Raw genomic sequence first — 22,030 nt, 5'->3', positions numbered from 1 at the left:
TACTTGTAGTGGTAGATCTTGATGCAGTGATTCATGCTGTCTGACACGACCATGTGACCATCGGGGAGCAGCGCCAGGCCCCTCGGGCTGCTGAGGCTGTCATTCACCAGGGGCCAGCCAACACCTGTGGATGGGTAGATGAGAACCCGGTGGTGCTGCTTTCCCCAGTCTGCCACCAGGACATCCCCATCACTGTCAATACAGAGACCCCAAGGGAAGGTGAGAACAGGCCCCAAGCCAGAGCACACCCCTAGGATCCGAACAGTGTTCCAGCCAGGCTCCAGGACCCGGATGCATGGGACGCGTCCGGTCTCATTTCCCCGTTCCGACACAGCCATGAACCCAGTGGTGAGACAGGCTGCCACCAGGTAGGGTCTGTGGTACCCAGTCACCACCGTGCGCTCCATCCTGGCCCCTGTTTTGGGGTCCAGCTTTAAGGAAGTAAGGGTGCCACGCTTTAGGTCAGCGACCAAGAACTCATCTTGGCGTGTGACTGTCACTCCTCTGGGAGCATCGAGCTCCTCGTTGGTAGCACCAATCAAAGTGCCTCCAAACGTTTGCAGGAGGCGTCCATGACGGTTGAAGACCAGCACAGCTCGTTCAGCCGCACAGGTCAGGGCGATGAGGCCTTTTGAGTTCACGGCCACGTCAAAGTAGTTGCAGATGCGGGAAGACCTTTCTGATCCTGAAGGAGTCACTTGCTGTACGACGTTCTTCTGGAGATCGGTCACCTGAATGCGGGCGTTTCCACAATCCACCACAAAGAGTTGCCCCTTGATGGTTGTATGGACACCGCTTGGTAGGTTGAAGTCAGTGCGACCTGATCCTTGTTTTCCAAACTGTTTGACCAGATAGGCTGAGTCGAGCGCCGTTGAACCGCCCTCCTCCACTTCCCCCGACGCTGGCACGACACTCTCTGTCTTGTTCTTGTTGTATTGCTGTGGGTCCTTACCGAGGTGTAATTTGTCTCCTTCAATGGCTGACATGGAGAGAGATCTGCTCACGCTGTTTAAACTTGAACCCTGTGTAACACGGGTCTGCGATCTTGATCGTTGTTCTCCACAAATAATGTTGTTCCTGTCAGATTCAGTGTCATTAACTTGGCCTTCTTCAAGAGTGGCAGGTTCATAGGCTAGACGCATTCTGTTGACCTTCCTAATTCCTCTACGCTCACCTTTGTCACCTTTTATCAAAGTGCTCAGTTTACCTGAGAGGTCAGTGGTGGACATTGAGCGATAGTGCTCTCGATTGAGGGATTCATTGGATGGAATATTCACAGTATAGATATAAGAAGAATCCTCACTGTCCACTGGGGATGGAGGACTTGCACTGTCCATTGAAGATTGATTTGAGGTCTTTTTCTTGATTAGGTTGCATTGTGAAAGTGGATGATCTACAAGACTGTACCTTGAGGGGGAGGCTTTGCGAATAGTCTTTGGAGATGTTGCTGCATAACTGCTTTTTGCGTCTGTAGGGCAGTGCGGTTCTTCACATGAAACCAAGACAAGGGCTTTCTGCCTCCTCCTACCCTTCAGTATGGAGCGCCTCTTTGTTCCATTGTGTCTGCTGTCAGATTCATCACCTTCAGATTCTCCTTGACTGGAGACCGGTGGGACAGCAAGGAAAAGCTCTTGCCCCTGTGTGTCTGAACACAAGGACTCTACGTCCTCGTCTTGGGATGACTCAGATGCATGTCTTGGTATTGGGGACTTCGAGGTGGGTGATTTGAGATCCTCCTCATTCTCTGTGGAGCTTGATAGACGTAGTTTCCGGACAACACGCATGTTGGCCTTGTTGCTCTCCTCTGGACTCTTCCTTTGCCCAGCTCTGTTAGGTTGGGGTTCTTTTCGAATTTCGACTGGGATAATTGAAAATGCTGCATCCCCTGAGTGCAAGGCACACTTTTGTCCTTGGTCACCACAGACACCAATTGGGTAGATCATACCTTGCTCTTGAACTTCAACTCCCCCTAAGCTTAAGGCCTTGGACCCTGTGCTTGGTAAGAAGCTGACCCTTTTCATTGTTAGAGAGATCTCCCAAGGTTGGGTGAGCTCTGCCGCTCCTCTTTGGAGCTGATTTGTGTTGGATGCACCTGCAGTACTGCCCCATCTTCGTATCTGTTCCTTCAGTTGTCCAACTTTTCTAAGTTGCTGGTCAACAAGTGACTGCACCACTCTCACAGCTGCAGCGTTCTCCCTTTTCACCTGGCTGATGTGTCTCTGGGCCTCTCTGTGGTCTTGCTCAATTTTCTGAAGAAGGCGACGCTCCTCTCTGTGAGCTTCAATCGCAGCGTTGTCCAACTCACGGTTCACCTCCTCCACTTCGACCTGCTGTCGCTCCCTGAGGCTCTGAAGTTCTTGTTCACCTTGCTCCAGGTTGGCAAGAGCTTGAGTCACCCAGGGAGGTATCGGTGTGAAGATGGACTCCCTTGGGGTAAAAGTTAGGGGAGGAGGGGAGCTCACATCCCTCTGCTCTGGGGTGCTGTGTGTCAGCAGGGCTGTGAGCCCAAGGCGGGCTCTCCTCTCTGAATGAGAACGCATTAACATTGTGAACAGTATATTCCAACAATCCTCTTGTCAATCAAGGTTTCACTTTTCACTACTTTTGGTGTGTGTTCCTGTTGAGACAAAGAGAAAGTGCAAAAGAAAATATATTATATATTAAATACTTTTTTAAAGAACAACAAAAGAGTTTTCTATCAAAATTATCCTGTGAAGTTTTGCAAATGCACTCTTCAGTCTTAAATCCAGATCTATCTGACACGTATACCCTGGGGTCTAGTGCACATCTCTGTTGATGTTTTAAAACTGGGACACATGTTCCCTTCCGTTGCAACTTTATCCCTCCAACAATATATTCAGTTTCAAACCAGACTGTGAAGGGCTATCAGGTAACCACTGTTCTGTTGACCTGAGGTCAGTGTTGATTTCGGACCACTTATCGCTACAACAGAACATTTTAGATTTTGACCAACAGTTTGTTTAAGCGTATCTAACGTACGTTTCTCATTTCAGCTTTGCCTTGAAGTAGCAAGTCATGCTTCACTTGTTCAAATAAATGGGATATTACATCAGTATTTAAAGCTATTTCTGACCTCATATGATCATTAAAGGATCAATGCATGCCTGTAAAGCAGAGGGACGTCTGAGCCAAGTCACTTCACTTAATGGCACTCATCATGAAACCTTAAACCGTGTGGAATAATCGCTTCTGAATGAGGCACAGACCCTCATTGTCACATCTTGTGGAAACAGCAGCGCTTATCTGCTGAGGGGATTGAAACTGAACTCTGTCTGTCACCACCAGCACCAAATATGCGAGACACTGCGAGGAGAGGGGTCAGCCGTTCTTTCTTTTGTTTTGTTTACCTGAGTCTTTATGACTGTGCAAAAAATTTAATATTCTGAGTTGGCAATTATCAGCGAATATATATATGTTAACAGTGTAGAACTAGATATAGAGCCCTTTCCCCTCAGGAGCAAAACAACACGGCATTTGCAAGGATGAAAGGGTGAGGTGTCAGTTTACTTCTGCATGCTCACAATAAAGTCCCCCTGGAAACAAGTGACCTAACAGTGTCAATGGATACAATCTGATTCACGTTTTTTAAACACGATGTTTCAGATGTTATCTGTGGGTGACATTTGTTCAATGCTGATGAGGATGGTGGAAATTCCACATAAAAAATAACTAAAAGGCAGAATTTAGAACAGAAAAACATTGTTTTGAGTCAAATCTCAATGTCAGAACTGCATCAGGTTAACAAGTCATCAGTCTTTGTTGGATTGAAGGAAAATGTAGTTTATGTGTCAGGAACAAATCCCGGTCACTCTCCTGGAGGCAGGCCACCGGGTCTCCTCATGTTTCCCCACTTTAATGATGAATGAGAGGCACTAGTTGCTTGGTTACCGGACGGCCTCCGCTGAGGTGCTGAGACTATAGAATAAATGATAGCATTCATAATTGAGAGGATTATGCAGGATGTGCAGGAGCATTCCAGCGTATCGAGACTAAACAATGGAGCCATTCACCGCAATTTATGGAGCATAAAGCTCGCAGGTATAGAGCTCTTTGAAATGTAAATGAAACGCAGTTCAGTCGGTTAAAACTAAGAAATCTGTCAGCAAACAACTGCCTCTTTATTTCCAAACTCCATGAGCTAAACACTGGCTTTAATTCAGATTCTTAACTGCAAAATGTGAGTATACAAAAAGTGCATAAACAATAAAGAAGCATTAAACAGAAACATGTCCTACCTGAAGTCCAGGTGTGCTTCTTCCTCTGCTGCTCCCTCTGCTCTGTCCTGGCGCCTCCACCTCTTCCTCCCTCCACCTCTCTGTCACTCCACCATCTCCCCTCACTACCCTCCCTCACCCTGTCCATGGATTATTTGTCATTTTGGGTGTAACTGAATTGACCATTTCTGCATATTGATTGATTTGAAGCTGTAAACTAACTCATAAAACATTGATATTTAGTTTTGGATTTTGGGTGATGGCACTTTTGTTATTTGGAGATTTGGCCTTGAGAGAAATATTCAGAACACAGACGAAGAAAGAGTTAACTGTAAAGTGTAAAAGTGTTTAATTTGAAATATGGAGTCTGGGAATATTTCCGGTGTAACCTTCAGCATTTAAATAAGGATCTAAAAGTAGCATTTAGGTTATTCACAGAAAAAGAATCCATTAAGAAAAAGAAGAAATTATACCACATTTTTTTTAAAGTCTGCATACTTAATCCCAACTAGGTTTAATATGTTGATACAAGTAATACTTTTACGCCATATAATGAATGAATACTGGATCGTTACTTAATTATAACTGTTATTACTATTTATATGAATGTTCTAACACAGACACTTTGACATATGGTTGTTTAACGAGTGTCCCCCTCGTTTCCCCAGTTAACCACTGGATGTCAGCAAATACAAAGCTTCGAAAAGAGAGTAACCTGTACAGTATTGTGTTCTCTCAAACCAAATGTGCTTTAAATAAAACATTAACTAAATAAATAATATGTGTCCTTAGTTATAACGATGCTATCTTATCTACCTTAATAGATACTTATTATTTACTCGAGCAGTCACATAGCGAAGTCCTCTAAGGTAGGGGTGAATCAAAGTCTCAATTTGGATATTTTATTATGTTAGTTGATGAGAGAAATGAATTTAAGTAAAGTCATATAAAGGTGCTTAAGCTATTCAAAGGATAAATTAATAATTTCCAAAATGGCTGACTTCACTCCCAGGTAGTTCAGGAGGCTTTTTAACAAGCTCCCAATTAGAGATCACACATTCACCTTCATATGATGGTGATTCCTCTCATTCCAAAATGAAGCTTTGAAAAGGGAGAAGATTCCCTGATGTATCTTTTGTATGTCTTCGTGAATACAGTGCATTTCATCCCCCAACACAATCTAACTTTTATAACCAAAATGTTTTACTGAGCAAAAACTCAGCATATACTGTGTGTTCAACTCCACTTGTTGTTCATCACTCATACGGACACATATAAAGGCCGCTGATCAAGTGGTATAAGCCTTTAAGCAGTGTAACAGATGTCCTGTTCTTATAGGATCCTACATCTTCTCACCAATTACCCTCACACCCACACACCCACACACACACACACACACACACACACACACACACACACACACACACACACACACACACACACACACACACACACACACACACACACACACACACACACACACACACACACACACACACACACACACACACACACTGAGCGCTGCCCCTGGACACAGATAGGTCTTGAGCCATCACTGTTGCTGGATGTCACACGAGGTCCTACAGGCTGCCTGGCTGGTGTTGTGACTGATTATTTCTATCTTCCGCTCTGTCAGGAGAGACGGAAAATTATATGGGCCTAAGGTAGCGCGCCTTTATTGATATCACTGTTAAAAGTGTCCAATGCAGCTGCTCGCCTCCGCTGCAACATCCCTGCAATTAAATTCCAGCCCGTGTGTGTGTGAGGCAGAGAGTAATGGGCCCAATAGTTACTGTAACAACAAAGTAATGTGATTCCGCGTGGCACCATATATATAAATATCAGTGCGATGTGTGACAGGGGAGTTAATGGCTTGTTATTACCACTCCCAAACAAAGGGCAGCAGGTACGAAGTGGACTTGTTGCAACAAACAATTAAAGAAAGAAGCGTTCACAAGATGGAAAGAGAAAGCTGGTCAAGAAAGTCATATTGCTCTCTTCTCTCCCACTTTGCATACAGCAGGCAATATTAGGTGATGAATATGGTAATGGTCCTCATTCTTGTGGGACTATCTCCTTTCAGAGGGGAAGATCTGGTTCTGCTGTTAGATTCGATTAATTCCTCTTCATGCCACTCCTCATTTTGGTGCCCCCCACCCCCCCCCACTTACCACCACCTCCACCCTTCCTCTCTAACACTTTCAGGCCTATGATATTAGACGAACAATCGCAGAAACAAAACGAGCTGGAACAACCAAGATGGGAACAGATGGCACGTAATTGCCTGGTGGAGAAAGCCAGGAGTCAATTTTTACCCGTCCTGGGGGAGTCGCAGTGGCAAGAAGGGGGGGTGGGGGGGGGGGGGGGAGGCGCAAAAGTGCAGGTGCATTTGTTTTGATCAGATATGGCCTAAAGGAAGCATCTGAGAAATATTCATCACACACACATTAGGGAGGGGAAGAGAAAGTGTTGTGGGGGGGGGGGGGGGGGGGGGGGGCTCTGTTCAGGACAGGGAGGTGGGTCTGTGGCTCCGTCTCAAGCAGCAGATGCATCACAAATTAATATCACGCTGAAGTGTTGCACAAACTTTCAGATGGCAGCAGTCTGTCCTCACATTTGCCAGCCTCATTTTAGGGTTTTTGATAAAGTGTCACTATGAATTAACGTGACAATACTTTGAGAAATTATACAATTAGATCTGGTGCACAATCTTCCAAAAACATGGTTTTAAAAACAAAGAGATTTCCGAAATGTCTTATTTTACGTTTTTAGATAATGAAATCAAACACTGCACAAGTTTTTGAGAATGTTGAAACTATTGAACAGTACATAATATCATTAATTGGCAAACATCCTCCATATTCTTTGACTTCATCAATACGATGATGACGATTGGTATAACCCATTGATTCAGGTAAAAACACAAACAATGTAAGAAATTGAAACAATCTATTCACCTTGAATTAAATAATAACACATATTATCCAAAAATATAACTACCAATACAGATCTTTACACTTTTTGCAATGCCTAAAATATCTAAATGAACTTCTGATGTTATAGAAACCCATTTATTATATATACTTGCGATATGTATAACCAAGTATTTTGAACTCGTAGAAACAAGGACTAAGAGTCTGAGCTTTTTCACTGGGGATTATGGTCCTGGCTATTTCATGTTTGGGAGCAGAGACAGAGTCTTGTCGTAGCAACAAGGAGGTCTCCTTCCTACCACTCAACGCGACTGGATTCACTTTTTGTACAAGCGTTTCCCTTATTCATTTCCCACTGTGGTTGGTTGGTGGTTTGGAAGAAAAAAATGGATGGTATACCTTGGCTATGTGGTGGGTTGGTAAAAGATGTCCCTTGCCAGAGTAGGGACAATTCCTTTTGACCAATCAGTGGTCTGCAGTGTTTGAACTCCACCTTGCAGTGGTGGCTAAACTTGCTTGCAACCTCTACTACGATGATACCAAAAAAGTAGCAGGTAACTTTAGCTAAAAACAACAAAGTGCACGTTGAGTCCCATGCAGCAGAAATGCAGCATTAGTGATTTTGTAGGCTGACCGTGTTACCTTACAGAGCTAATTTAGCCTGTTGTTTGCTTTATGCTAAGCTAGGCTAATCATCAGCTGGCTGTTGATGCATATTCAATGGATGAACCTCGGTGATATCAATCTTTATCAACAGCATTTGCACGATTTCCCTTAAAAGCTGAGTTAACCATATACTCCAGTTCATTAACAGACCTATCATATTTTGCTGTACATTTTGCTTTTATTTCTTTGTAAGGCCTTTTCTTCCAGGTGAACTCAATCAGCCTAATGTTGGATTTGCATAAACGTACACTGCAGCGTGAACATTGTCATGTCACTACAAAGCTTGATAACACTATTTGTCTGCAGCCACTTCATCCTTGGACATGAATCAGTCACAAACAGAACTGAGATGAATTTCTTTCCCTCGGTCCTCTAAGCTCTGACCACATCTGTTCAATTACCAGCATGGAAAGTGCATTACCATTGGCTTTGTTGTTGGAGATGCTTGATTTTCTTAGTAAAAAGCAGATGAATTTATAATGTTGTGATCCCCTCTGTTGTGAATCTCTTCAGCGGAGCGAGGCCTGGGATCAGAATGAGCATTTTGATGAGCTATAGGCCGTCTCCTCTTTTTACAATCCCAAACTTGCGCTGCCTGCCCAATATCAAACTAATAAATTACAGCCCCCGTCTCCCACATAACTCACTGATAAATAAAAAAAAGGGTCTGCCATAGTGTGCAGCTGTGACCCAGGGTTACCTAGCAACAGGTCATGCCCAGACGTGATGCACAAGGTAGAGATACACCTCTAAGGAGCGGGAGAGGAGGGAGGGACGGGGATGGAGGAGATGGGGGAGATGGGGGAGATGGGGGGAGGGAGGGGATGGGTCTCATCCTCACTCTCTATGACCCTTGACAGATAGAAAACGCACTCAGAGGAAACGGCGTTTGATTGACAGGGATATTTGAGGAACCTGCGACTCCTTGGTTTCTCCATTACTGTTTTTCTGCCTGAAAGAAGTGTCGGTGTAGTTTCACAAAGCTCACAAATAAAACAAACAAACCTCTTAATCCGGCATTCAAGACTTAATTGGAATGCATATTTGAGATAACAATCAGATTTAATTCCCCCAGAAGAGCATCTTTCTCCATCTCCTGAATACATCGCATTAACACACAGAACAAATTTGCCACACTGAAGTACCCCCCCCCCGCCCGGCGCCCAGAGAGCAGTCTGATGAAAACCCTAACTGACAGGCCTAAAAAGATTGAGCAATAGCACAAGAGACGCACATCCACAGCGGTGTACAATGTCTTTGCCAGAACAGTGCCGCATGGAAATGAGAATGTTCGCTCCGTGCCCCCCCCCCCCCCCCCCCCCCCCTCTCCTCCGCCCTTCCTCTGTTGCCTGTGCGACAAACCCTCAAGGGGACTCTGCAGCTGTGTGGGGTTAGCACATGGTCGAGTTAGGGGCCACACACACAAACACACACACTCTGACAAACACAGCCTTTAGTCTTTGTAAATATGGAATATGTATGCTGCGTAAGCATCAATAAGTCGTGCTTTAATGAGGATATTCTTCTTTGGGTGATTCTCAACAGAATCTCCAATACTGTTGAAGCAGCTGCCATTTTGACTCTCCAAATGTTTGAAGATGATGCAGCCGCCGTCCTAATCATTTTGTATCAACAACGGATCAAATGACGATGTGTGTAGGAATGGTTTCTATGGCATACATTGTTCTTCACAGTGTTATTATACCATCTAACACTCCGTCAGGCCCCCCCATGCAGCACTTTATGCATTGCCACTATCACGCATGTGCACGTACTGTATGCTTTTGTAGTTACGTTTTCCACAAACCAGAATGTTCCCATATTAAATTGCATTCTCAATATTGTAATTCTTCCCAAATAACTGCCTCAGTTTTCAGCTTTAGTTCCTTAGTTCGGCCTTTTAAGAGCATGTCACCACAGTAATGTAACCACAGAAGTCCCCATGCTCGACCTTGTTCGGTTTGATGCTTTCAAACCACAGAAACCTGCAGCTGAACCGCTCACCTTCAGCTTGATCTTTTAATCCGGGTCATTACAGACAGACATAAGGCACCAGTGGGAAAAACAGCAAGGAGCCAAAGGACTTAAAGGGAATCAATCAAATCTCAAATCAATCCTTAAATTGATGCGTTGTGTGAGGAGCTCGGGACCTAAGAGTTTCATTGCCATAACTACACTGTAGCTACTGTGCTTATGATAATGAAACACTTGAATCCTTGAATCTAAAACCGACTGGGAGCCAGTGTGAAAAGGCTAAATCAGGAGCAATTTCAAAACCTACCTAAAAATAACAACATTCCCATCAACCTTGGCACTTTGTGTTAAAGGCCATGTAATGCATCTAACACAGGTGTTTTTTAACATGTAGTTTAGATATCACCAGAATGAAAATAAATAAAAATGTTTAAAGTTTGGTCATAATTAAATGACATATACGTTAAAAACCGATGTTGGTTCCGAAGTTTGCCGAGTACGCCCCCGATCACTCCCGAACGAGCGGTGACGTCACACGTGGCAAACATTGCCATTTGATCAAATCAGTCCAAATGGCAAGCAACGCGATAACTTCAGACAGCGACAGCGACAGCGATCATTCAAGCTCAGATTCGGTGGGTTATCTGGATTCAGTTACAGAAGTAGAGAGTGAACCAGCTAGCCTTTCACTTCAAGGCATCTTGCCTTATAAGTACGAGCCTCCTGCCCAGCAATCGAACAACGAGGCAGAAACTTGTGAAAGAGAAGCGGATTCCGCAGCCGGCGAGACTCGAGTCGGCAATACTGAATGGTAAATTCTGTTTTATTTAATTTGACCTGCACTAAATGTCGATCTTAATTTGTCATCTGTTCCTCACACGTCCGGCAGATATTGTTTTGTTTTTTAATGTTATGTACAATATTCAGGTGTACATGTCAATGCTGTGAAAGCATGCCCACTGCAGATGAATGTGTATGCTGCAGAGAGATCTGGCAGGTGATGGAACAAATAGACAGTTTGCAACCTACTGACCAGATAGCAGAGTCCTGAATCGGGTCAGGTATCCGCGGGTACCCGACGGGTGACCCGCAAAAAAGGTGATTTGCAGGTGGTATTTTTTCAAACGCTTTTTTCCGGGTTCGCTTCTGGGTAAAACAAAGATGATGCGGGTCCGGTTGCGGGTGTTGCATAATAAATATATTTAAACAATAATAATTTAGTTTAATGTTTAAATCCTCAGACCTCTCCTCCGCGGTACCGAGCATAATCATAACCTCTGCAGTGCATCTATCTGCTGCTGAGCGCACCACATTCTGAATGGCTGAGGTGAAGCTCTCTAGCGGAGAATACAGCATTTTCAATAACTCTTCCTCAAGAGCGAAATCCAACGTCTGGGAGGCTTTTGGTGTCATCCTAGATGGAGAAAATAAACAACATCCCAGGCTTTTTGAGCCAAATATGCAACTGCGTGTGTTAATAATTGCACGTTGTCACTGCTTATATGCGGGTTCGGGTCGGGTTGCGGATCATGTGCCGGCGGGTCGGGTCGGGTTGCGGAACTAATTGGCAATATGTGCGGGTAGCGGGGCGGGTTCGGTACTGCACGTCACGGGTGCGGGTCTTGAAAATCAGACCCGTGCAGGACTCTGCCAGATAGAAGACACCGACGAGAAATCAAGGTGCATTATTAGCCACCCAGGCTTTAGAGAAGGCTGTCTCAGTGTTTGGACACTGAAAATAGCGTATCTTCAATACAAACAACAACACAGAGCAGTTGATGGCCCACTACACCAGTAAGTAAATATTGATTGACCCAACTGCCTATTGCAGCTTTGCTTTCATATAATACTTTTAGTCGCTACAGATATGGTACACTTTTAAAGATACCATTAAACTCTTTCAAGCAGTCAAAAACAGCTTGCCTTTTATTTTTTCTGTGTATGCAAGTTCAATGTATGCTTGGGAAAAGAAACAACTACACAGGTGAGGAAATATATAAGAGGTCTATGATTCTGTCAAGCAGTCATGTATAACCTCATATTTATTTTGTACAAGTAAAATACAAATATCATGTTATAAGCCAATTTGTAACCATTGCTACATAATAGTAGGCTACTACATAACATTTTATTTTTCTCCAAATATATTTATAATTATATATTTTTTTTCATTAGGAAGCATCGATATACAGCTTATCGACAGTTTGTACGTTGGTGCTGGGGTGTACTCGGCCCAAAAATCAGAGTCCCGCTGCCTGCATGTGCTGTAACCGAGATACGGAAGACTTACCCTGAACCGGGAGGCCGCTATCAGGGATTTCAATGGCCAAATCTGTAATGTGACATAAGTCATGCAGCTGAACTGGTTAAAATGGTTTCGCATGATGTAAATAATTTACAAAGTACATCATTTACAATATTATTTTTCCAAAGAAACATGTAAATATAACAACATTTTCCAAATCACAAATTTGTAAGATTGTATTAATTTACTGTTTGATAAATAAAAAAGGGTTCTTTTGTTAATTTTTCACTTGTAACATTTAATCTTTATTGCAGTGTACATTAGTCTTTTTGGTATATGTGCGAGCCCACAAATAATTAAAAGTGGTAAAAATAATAAAGATATTCAGACGTAATTCATTTTTGGCCTTACTTATTTCACTTCAACTTTTATATATTTCAGTCACTAGGCAAGTTCACTGTACTCTGGTGACATTTAGCTCAAGCTGGCATAACACCTGTAGTAACTTAATTCTGACCCGAGTTTTGTGCACAATCTTCCAGCACCCATGATCAATGTTTATAGCAATCAGGAAACATTCACAGCTCACAACTACACATCGCTTCCCCATCATGAATTGTTAGATAAAAAAAGTTTAGCGAGGTCCGGTTACAACTATGTTGAGCGAAAATAGCGGAAGGATACAAAACAAACAATCCAGACGAGGCTGGTGTTTGCCACGTGTGACGTCACACAGCTGGGTTAATGGCTGGCAAGCTTTTTGCTACCGGAGCGGAATAACACGGGAAAGTGGCACACATTTCATGTTATTTGGGGGGTATTTATGGAAAGAATCATTGATATTGATATGTCAAATGAAACAGTGGAAAGTGATGAAGCGATTTATTAACACAGAATAACATTTATTTTGGACATTACATGGACTTTAAGCGCTCATTATGAAATATTAGCATGCTAACACACTAAGATGGTAAACAATTGATCTGGTAAACATCAGCATGTTAGCGTTGTCATTGTAAGCATTTTGGCGTGGTGTCGTTAGCATTTAGCTCAAAGCACCGCTGTACTGTAAATGCAAATGAGTAAAACCTCTATAGCCTCAAAGTGTCCTTTTGGGTTTAAAAACAACAAAGACATCCCTTTATTTTCTATACAAAATAACTGCATGAGAGCAGAGAATTGTTTTTTAAGAAGTGCTCTGTTTTCCATTCGTAGTCCGAGTAGTATTGACCAGTTACAGAACCAGCGCAAAGTAAAGGAACTCTTTGCCCAGATACAGTCAGCTGCACCAAAACCCGAGAAATATTGGTTGTTGCACACGTATACTTATCGTTGTCAGATTGTATCTTCTGTCATTCTTTATGAACTGTAGCCAGTCACTTATAAGAATGAAAAGCAGGAGGACAATGACCTCTTATATCTCCATTCGGCTGAATGTGCAGGAACAAGTCTGGCCTGAGGAGGACGAGGACCCTCAGTAACAAGTTCCCCTCGGAAGCTCGCCATGCTCCGGGAGAGATGGTGGGTGACATGATGGGGGATGTGCACCCTCTCATGCAGTTAATGGACAGCATACACACCGAGGTAATTCACAGCTAGCAAACATGACGTATGCCATCAGAGGCTGGTGTGAGTAAAACGGGCATCCATCACAGATGCTAACAACTCTGATTAAAAATACATAATCTGCAAGCGGCCCCCTGATACCTCCGTCAAGCCATTTTGGGTCTAATTGCAATTGGTCTCCGTTATGATCAAAGGCAAGTCACACCTGCTCGCCTTTAGCTTTCGTTTCACTGATTACACTTTCAAATTTCATCAACGTCAAGTTGATAGATATGAAATGATGTGGTAAACCGGTTTACTCGTGGTCAACACAATCCCAAGTGTGGTCTTTCTCCTGGAATGTTACACCTTTACTCTCCCTTGCACCTTGAAATGTTTCATAGTGCATTTGAAAACATGGATAGTAGGCATAGGGGTTACAGAACAGCCGTGAAAGACACAATGGATATCACAGCCCTCTGCTTCCTCACCTTACCCCCCACCTGTATCTCTCGGGATGTGTGTGAGTGACAAAGCATCAGAAGGAAGAGGACCAAGCCTTCCCTCACAAGGCTCCACACCAAGCGCTCACCCAATTTACACCTCTCCCTCTCCTGCAGCCCCACCCAGGATCCCCTGGTGACAGCACCATGCTAACCACCACCTCCCTGCTGGCATGACCGTGTGTGTGTGAGAGAAAGAGGGTGTGTGTGTGTGTATGGAGAGAGTGGAAGAAAGCCGAAGGGCACAAGTGTTATCCTTGTGGGAAGCAATTTGAGTTGCTCAGACTGGGTCCGTTTATTTTTAAAGGAGATGTTGTTTGATTTGTTACCTCCTTTGTTTTCAAGGGACAAGTGGAGAATAATAGTTTAAGGTTCAAATTAATCCGGGGAGAGTGTTTAATTTAATTTAACATTAGGTTATTAGGAAATGCTTAAAGGATGGTTATGCAGGAAGTCATGGCTACTAGTATATCCTGAGTTCAGTTGTTTTCCTTTGACACCTATCAAGACTTTGGTTTCTTTTTGTAGTCCGTTCGTAGGTTGAGTGGTATTGAAAGAAATCTGTTTTGAGCAGTGAACAATTTGCGTGGCGAGAAAAGAGGCGGATCTTAATTCCCAAAGTGCAATCCTAGAACCCATCGACTATTGGCTAACGATTTAGCTTTGAATTTGGATATTTGTTCAAGATTTAAGTGCATTAAAACATAAACAATGTGGTCATAAAGGTACAATCTCAACTTCAATTCCATGGCTGTTAATCAGACTTTAAACGTAACATTCCCTCCCTTTCCCTCCAATCCCTAATCACCTCATCCTCACCTGCCAGCACACCTGACCCTCATTCCCCCAATCAGCTCCCTGATATAAACCACTTCTCCTTGCTCCATTTGACATGTGTCTTTGAGCCTCTCCTGTTGCTCACGTGCCTCTCTGTTTGCAGCCCTTTTTTGACTTGTTTGCATTTTGAAACCTCTGGACTTTGTTCTGATTTGCGCAAAGCTCTTGATTCTTCCCTTACATACTTCAGTATGCTGGATGTGAAGTGTGATTGGTTGCCGTACAGATTTCCCCCACTTTTCACCAATGATAGTGAACAATACTTTAGCTGCCATGTGCAGAGATGTAAAAACAGTTACTTTTTTAACACAACAACAACAGTTGGAAATTACAGTTCAATATGAATGATTTATTTCATTATCAAAGTGTTACAAAATGACCTAACTCTGCTCAAGCCCCCCCTGCCTGTCAGTCAAATCCCAGTTAAGCAAAAAGACAAACCATAGAGGGACACAGCTGCGGGTTACTGGACAAAAATTAAAGCTTGATTTTACAGTTAAGGCTTTTCAATTTCAATTTCTTAAAAGGAAATGTGCTTTAATAGGCAGGGGGAAGACAATTGTGAAAAAGAAGAGTGTGCATGTGTAAGGTTAATGCCCTACCAGAACTCTGTCACTGCTCCTTAGAGACTTCCGACCTCTTTAAAGAAAATCTGCACACTCACTAAACCCAGTCCCCCTGAGCTTAACCCCAACTGCAAGAGTGGAGGTGCTGGATAAAGAACAACTTACTGACAGGGTTTGAAATGATGTACCTACTGTACGCACGGCCTGTTTAAACATCTTTACAGGATTAGAGTGGAGTTAAACTGCTTTGCAGGCGCAGTTAATTGAAGCGGATGAGGTTTTTAATAAAGCGTGCAGTGTTAGCAGCTGACAAATGGCTCATCTGACACACAGGGGAAATTGCATTTAATGGCATCAGGTATGTGCTTTGCTGGAGCTTATCACATTACACTGGTGGGTGCACATACACACACACTCTCACATACATGCATGAACATACACACCTTGCTTTCCTTTTCATGTGTAGGTGTGTGCACGTTGGCCCACATAAACACACTCGCACACACATTAGTTTACGCTTACCTGAACCAGTCAAGGTGTTTTCCCTCATGGGTTCCAATTAGGGTTCAGCAGGATGCGTCGTGAGGAGCATCTCGTTGGTAGGTGGACGGACACGAAGCATCACGCTGCACCTATTACTGGGACACTCAGATTCTCCAGTTAGCTTTGGGAAAAGACCTAATTGGTGGAGAAGCACTCAACGATTTTATTGTAGAATCAACTCAATAACCTCAACTGCTTTTAGGTACATTAAACACACACAAACAAAATCACTTTTCCCTGTCACCATTTAAACCAAATGTTGATTAAAGATCACAACCTAAATGCAAGATAGGTTATGTAGCTTCTAAGTCACTCAAAATAATAACAAGAGTTGGATGACGTTGTGATGTAATGCAGGATCATACAGGTGTTGTCTTCATGAGGAAACAACCACCAATGCTCCGGTAAATCTACCTTAAGATTTTCTGTGAAATCATGTTTCCAGGCAAAGTAATTTAATTTACACAAACCTAGAACGTTTTGATGCCAAATTGTTATATATTATTTTAAAGGCTTGATCCCAATACATTTGGAAACACTAGGGCATCATTCTACCATTCTAGATCTCCCGATGACGCTTAACCCTAACTCTAACCCTAATCATTTTAATATCAAATCTAATCAAAGGCATGGAAAAATTATCAGAAAATCACTTAAAAGAAATTATGTTTAAACCCACAATAAACTAATTGACTAGATACTGTATGTCAACACAGGCCATAAGCAAATCAGAGCAGACGTATGTATCCATTTCTTCATAATAATGTTGTGTCTGGTTTTTCTGGATGCAATAAAGGCAAGACACTGTCAGAAAGGACGATGTGAATTATTTCAAGTGATATGTCTGTAGACCGCTGCATAGATGCCCTTTAGGAGTTGTCACTTTGATATCTCACCCAGTACCCACACAAACACACACACACACACACACACACACACACACACACACACACACACACACACACACACACACACACACACACACACACACACACACACACACACACACACACACACACACACACACACACACACACACACACACACACACACACACACACACACACACACACACACACACACACACACAGAGAGATGCATGCACACACACCCAGCGTCCAGTCAGAAATTCTTCATATAAGAGGACAATTAGAGTGTCTCATTTTCCTCTAATATCAATCACACAGCTCATGAATAAACACAATTAGGTCCTCATGATTCCATACAATTGCATCTGCCCTTTGAGCACCCCCTCCGATTTGGGAGCGATGCCTCTTGGGTATATGGCGCTCTCATCACCGCGACTCAGTGTGAGCCGGCGCAGTCAATAATAGGAGACAAACAGAGAGGCAAGGGCCCGGCTGCAGACTACATCAGATCCTCCGGACGCGTGTCACTCTTCATTAGGGAGGCGGGGGAGCAGGGGATGCCCTTAAGGTGAGGATGGCCACAGAGAGGAGGGAGGTATGGGAGGGGCGGAGTGGCAGCTGTGGACAATGACAGAATCTGTGTCCAACGGCCCCTCGGGCCAAACACCAGCCATCCTCCACCCTCAACTGATCTCTCGCCTCTAGACCCACGCAGGGAGGGAGGGAGAGAGGGAGGGAGGGAAGGGGTGGGGGGGGCAGATACAGAAATAGACCAGTCACACTCAGTGGACTTTCTATCCAGACTTGCTGTACTCAAGACTCCGGCTGACATTGATGTAACACATCACATCAATGTGTCTAATGTCATATTCATAGAAATGTAATTGGTTTACCTCAGGCGTGGGTGGCTCCCCTTACAGCTCAGCAGCTTGGATAATGTCAGGTATTAATCTTTCATAGCCTCCGTTAAATTAAGCACTTTGATTCACTTATTATTAATTTATAGTGATTGCTGCAATGTTGCCGTACATGCAGGCGAAGGCGGTGACTAAAGGACATCCCTCCCTGGGACTGCCATTTTGGGGAGACAGTGATCTTTTAGAAGTAGGAATAAATGCTCCATGGTGTAGATATTAGGGTTGTTTTGAGACTAACCAAATCTAAAATCAGGCCCACCTTAAAGCTTTTCTGATATAAAGTTGTAATTGTTGAACCTGTAATAACAACTTTGTCTGCTTTGGAAGCTAAAACAACTTGTGAACACAACATTGACAACATGGATTTTTTTTAATTGGCTTTGGTAAGATTGAGAAAGCTGCATTTACTAATCCAGCAGTACAGACAATATGATCTTGTATTTAGAGTTGTGGCAAATACCGAATTCAATGTTTTCTGCTCTGGTTTTGTAGAAACCTATCCAGATTGTAAGCTGCTAAATGTTTTGCTATGTTTCCCAGCTACTTTTGCATCATCCTATCACACATCAACGTAGCTGATGTTTGAGCAACACACGTTTTTGTCATCACTAATACATCAAACGGTACCCTGGTCTGAAGGAGGGCAGTGGAGCTGCGGCGCTCTCCTGCCACATGTAGGTGGCACACACTCGCCTTATTAGCCAGGTCAAACATAATCAGTGATAGACACGGCAGGGCTGCTTAATTATGGCTGGCAGCTGGCAGCGGGGGCCTTCCTTTAGGGGCCGAGTTATGCCCATGCATGAACCCCCCCCACACACACACACCCACCCACACTGCCCCAAATGAAGAATAAATCTAACCTCCCTTTTGTTAGGAGTGATGCATGTGGCAGCCCCTTAATTTGAAGCAAGAATACAAATGTGGACAGAATTCAGGATTAATAGGGCATTAAATTAGTGTCATTGCGAGGGAACAGCGGTGCATGCATGTGTGTGTAAAGGTAAAAAAAAAATCCCTCCAACAAGAAGCTTTCCTCAGAACAAACCAACAATGCACCTGAGCTATTACAGGGCTTAGATTTTTCAATTTCATAAGCCCGACAGCCTGTTTGCTACACTTTACCTGACACAACAGATGCATCCTCCCAGCTCGGCGTCCTGGACCTAAGCTTCTGTCGCACACAGCTTGTAAATCTGCACTTAAATGAGAGCAAGCGAGAGCTCGGCTCCTGCCTGCCTGCTGCGTCACTGAAGAAATACGGCTTCATGAAGTTTGTAACCAACACAAGGAGGCTGATATACTGTGTGATTATAATGTTTCACCAGATAAAAACAGTCCACTTGTGCATGCAGTGGAAAAAAACATCTGTGTGTGTGAGAGACAGAAAGAGAGACTCTTGTTTGAAGCCGCGAGCAGTTGTGCACTCTGATCTCCCAAGGCTGTCTGTCTACACACACTCACACATGCAGACCCCCTGATTCAGCCCCCTCTGGTATATTGATCCACTTCATTCTGTCTCAATGAGATGCAGACAGCATCCCAGCACCCGGGACGCTCATAATCATGATATAACACTCGGCTGTATTGAAACCTGCCATAGGAAGGCATAAATCGGATAATGCAGCAGCCGGGGTAATGAACAATATCAGATGACATATCGATGTTGTCATGCACGGCCGTAATGAAACATAAGTGTGTAGTGGGATGTTCGGATTGTGCACTCATGCAGGAACACGTGTACGAAGCATGCAAAGCAAAGGAGCCGAGCCATTTTAGAGCTGGGCCTTGGGAAGCTCCATTCACACTCAATTGCTTCTCTGTGTTTATGTTTATGTGTGTGTGTGTGTGTGTGTGTGTGTGTGTGTGTGTGTGTGTGTGTGTGTGTGTGTGTGTGTGTGTGTGTGTGAGTGAGTGTGTGCGTGAACTTAAATCCACTTCCCTCTCCTCGTCTGCTCCCTTCCCCTTCAGCCTCTCCCCATCACATCCCACCGTAGCCATGGCAACTATTCTGATCGATTCCAAATCCAAATGTTTTCTCCAAACCAAAAACTTAAACAATCAGGCAGCGAGGTGACGGCTCCAGCAGAGGTGCATGATGGGAGTGAGGTTGGCTTTCTGTTAGTGTGCCACTCTTATTGTGAGCTGGTGAATGCAGCTCAATACAGAATGTTAGTGAGGTGTGCAGAGAAATAAAGCAACGACCGTCACAATGAAATAATAAATTGAGGAATGGATCATTTATTTATTGTCAGCTTATTTGGAATAAAAAAGAAATGGTGACCCTGGGAGATCAACAGTCCTCAACAAAAGCACATGTGTCGATTCGAGAAACAATTAGTCCAAAATCACTGCAATGAAAAAAAGGGAATTCACAACCAATTACGAAACACGCTCTACAAAAAGAGTCTGGCACAACCCCTGTATAATAGAAACAAAGAAATAACATGCAGTACAGCCTATATTGCGTGCCCAGCAGCCGGGGGTGGGGGGGGGGGGGGGGGGTGTATGGGTTTATGTGAGGAGGGATGTGTCACGTTTACTTTATGTCAACAACCATGGATAGCTGGTCAGGGTTCAGGGTTCACGCTGTGATATTTCACCATGTCTCTGTTCCCCTAAACATCAGCGTGAGAGCCTGTGTTTGTGTCCAGAAGCCTCTCTCGTCCGCCTGAGTCTTTTCGTGTCTTTGCGGAGGGGAAAGACGGACGGAGAAACACCCAAAACAAAAGCAGAATCAAACGCAGAGAAGAAGTGAGGAAGGATGAATGAAGAGAAAGCTTATTACCAGAAAACAGATGGCTCCCCAAATCACAGTGGCCCCACGGGGACACCAAGGGACAACTCCTTCCACCTCCGGGTTACCAGTGCCGCAAAAAGGGGTGGGGCACTTAAACACGCCTCTGTGTGTGTGCGCACTGTTGTTGTTAACTTGTAAACAAAAAGCAAATTTGTGACATTTCTGGCCCGGTGCCATTCTGGAGATTCCCCAGGACCATTCGCTACCTCTGAAAATGGATGCCGTGATGTTGCCTCCCATCCTCTGCAGATGCTGTGAAGACCACTGGACTTGCATATTCCAAACAGCGTAATAATCCCTTTGAAAAACCACACACACACATTTGGCGTCACCTTTTATTTCATCAGACCCATCACTCATCGCTGGACAAGCTAATGTCACAACATCCGTAAAATGAGATCTCACACGCGCTCAAACATTCACACCCTTTCCGAGTACGTGTGCATATGCAACTGTATGAGTGGACACACACACGCGCACACACACACACACACACACACACACACACACACACACACACACACACACACACACACACAGATGACAGGCAGTGAGTGGAAATGAAGGATTTGGAGTTCCATCCCGTTACATTATGCAGCAGATGGCGTTCAGGCCAAGCCCGGCCAGGCCTCTCCCAGGAGAGAAAGAGTGAGAGAGAAAGGGGGGAAGAGAGAAGATGGGGGAGGTGTAGAAAGAGGGGTGAGGGACAAAGCTGTTGTCGTTTTTTTGTTGTTTTTTTTTACTTGCGTGAACGCACGTGTTTGTTTCCTTCCTCTCGGGCAGCCTGTGGGACAGAATCCTCGTTGTCTCCTTTCCTCTCTCCTCTCCTCCCCCACCTCCCCCCATCATGCCCCAGCTGAGGCTACACCTGAGCCCAGCCATGAGGCCCCGACCCTAGCTGACCCACCGCCAAGGAGAAGGAGGCGGAGAAGGGGAAAGGTGAGAGTGGAGGGAACAAAGTATTGCTGTGAAGCTGCAGGTAAATGACTGCAGGTAGGAGAGATTATGGAAGAACATTTTTTATTTAACTGCATCTTTCACAAGATTACTGCCTTTAAAAGAAGAACGTGATTATCTCTTTCTGTGAAGCAGCTGTATACCTCGACTAATTTGAACAAAATTCACACACACACGCACTGCAGTTGACTTGATCAAATGCCACAATCAATACGTACACACACATATACAAAGCGGCCTGTTAAGTCCCCCCAGATCTTTGCCCCTGGCGCTTTTTGTTTTGTGTTTTCCGAATTAATTGAGCCAACGCTGAAGTGTGGGGCCAGATGTCACTGCGACCTGTGGGGATTATTAGAAATCTGTTTCCCTCATTGTTTATGTGGACCCTTTCAAACCACAACGCCTCACGCCCTGCCCGCTGAAGTTTCAGGGAGAAACAA

The sequence above is a fragment of the Notothenia rossii genome, assembly GCF_949606895.1.
Source record: "Notothenia rossii genome assembly, chromosome: 3".
NCBI lineage: Eukaryota > Metazoa > Chordata > Actinopteri > Perciformes > Nototheniidae > Notothenia > Notothenia rossii.
This window is presented reverse-complemented; position numbering follows the sequence as displayed.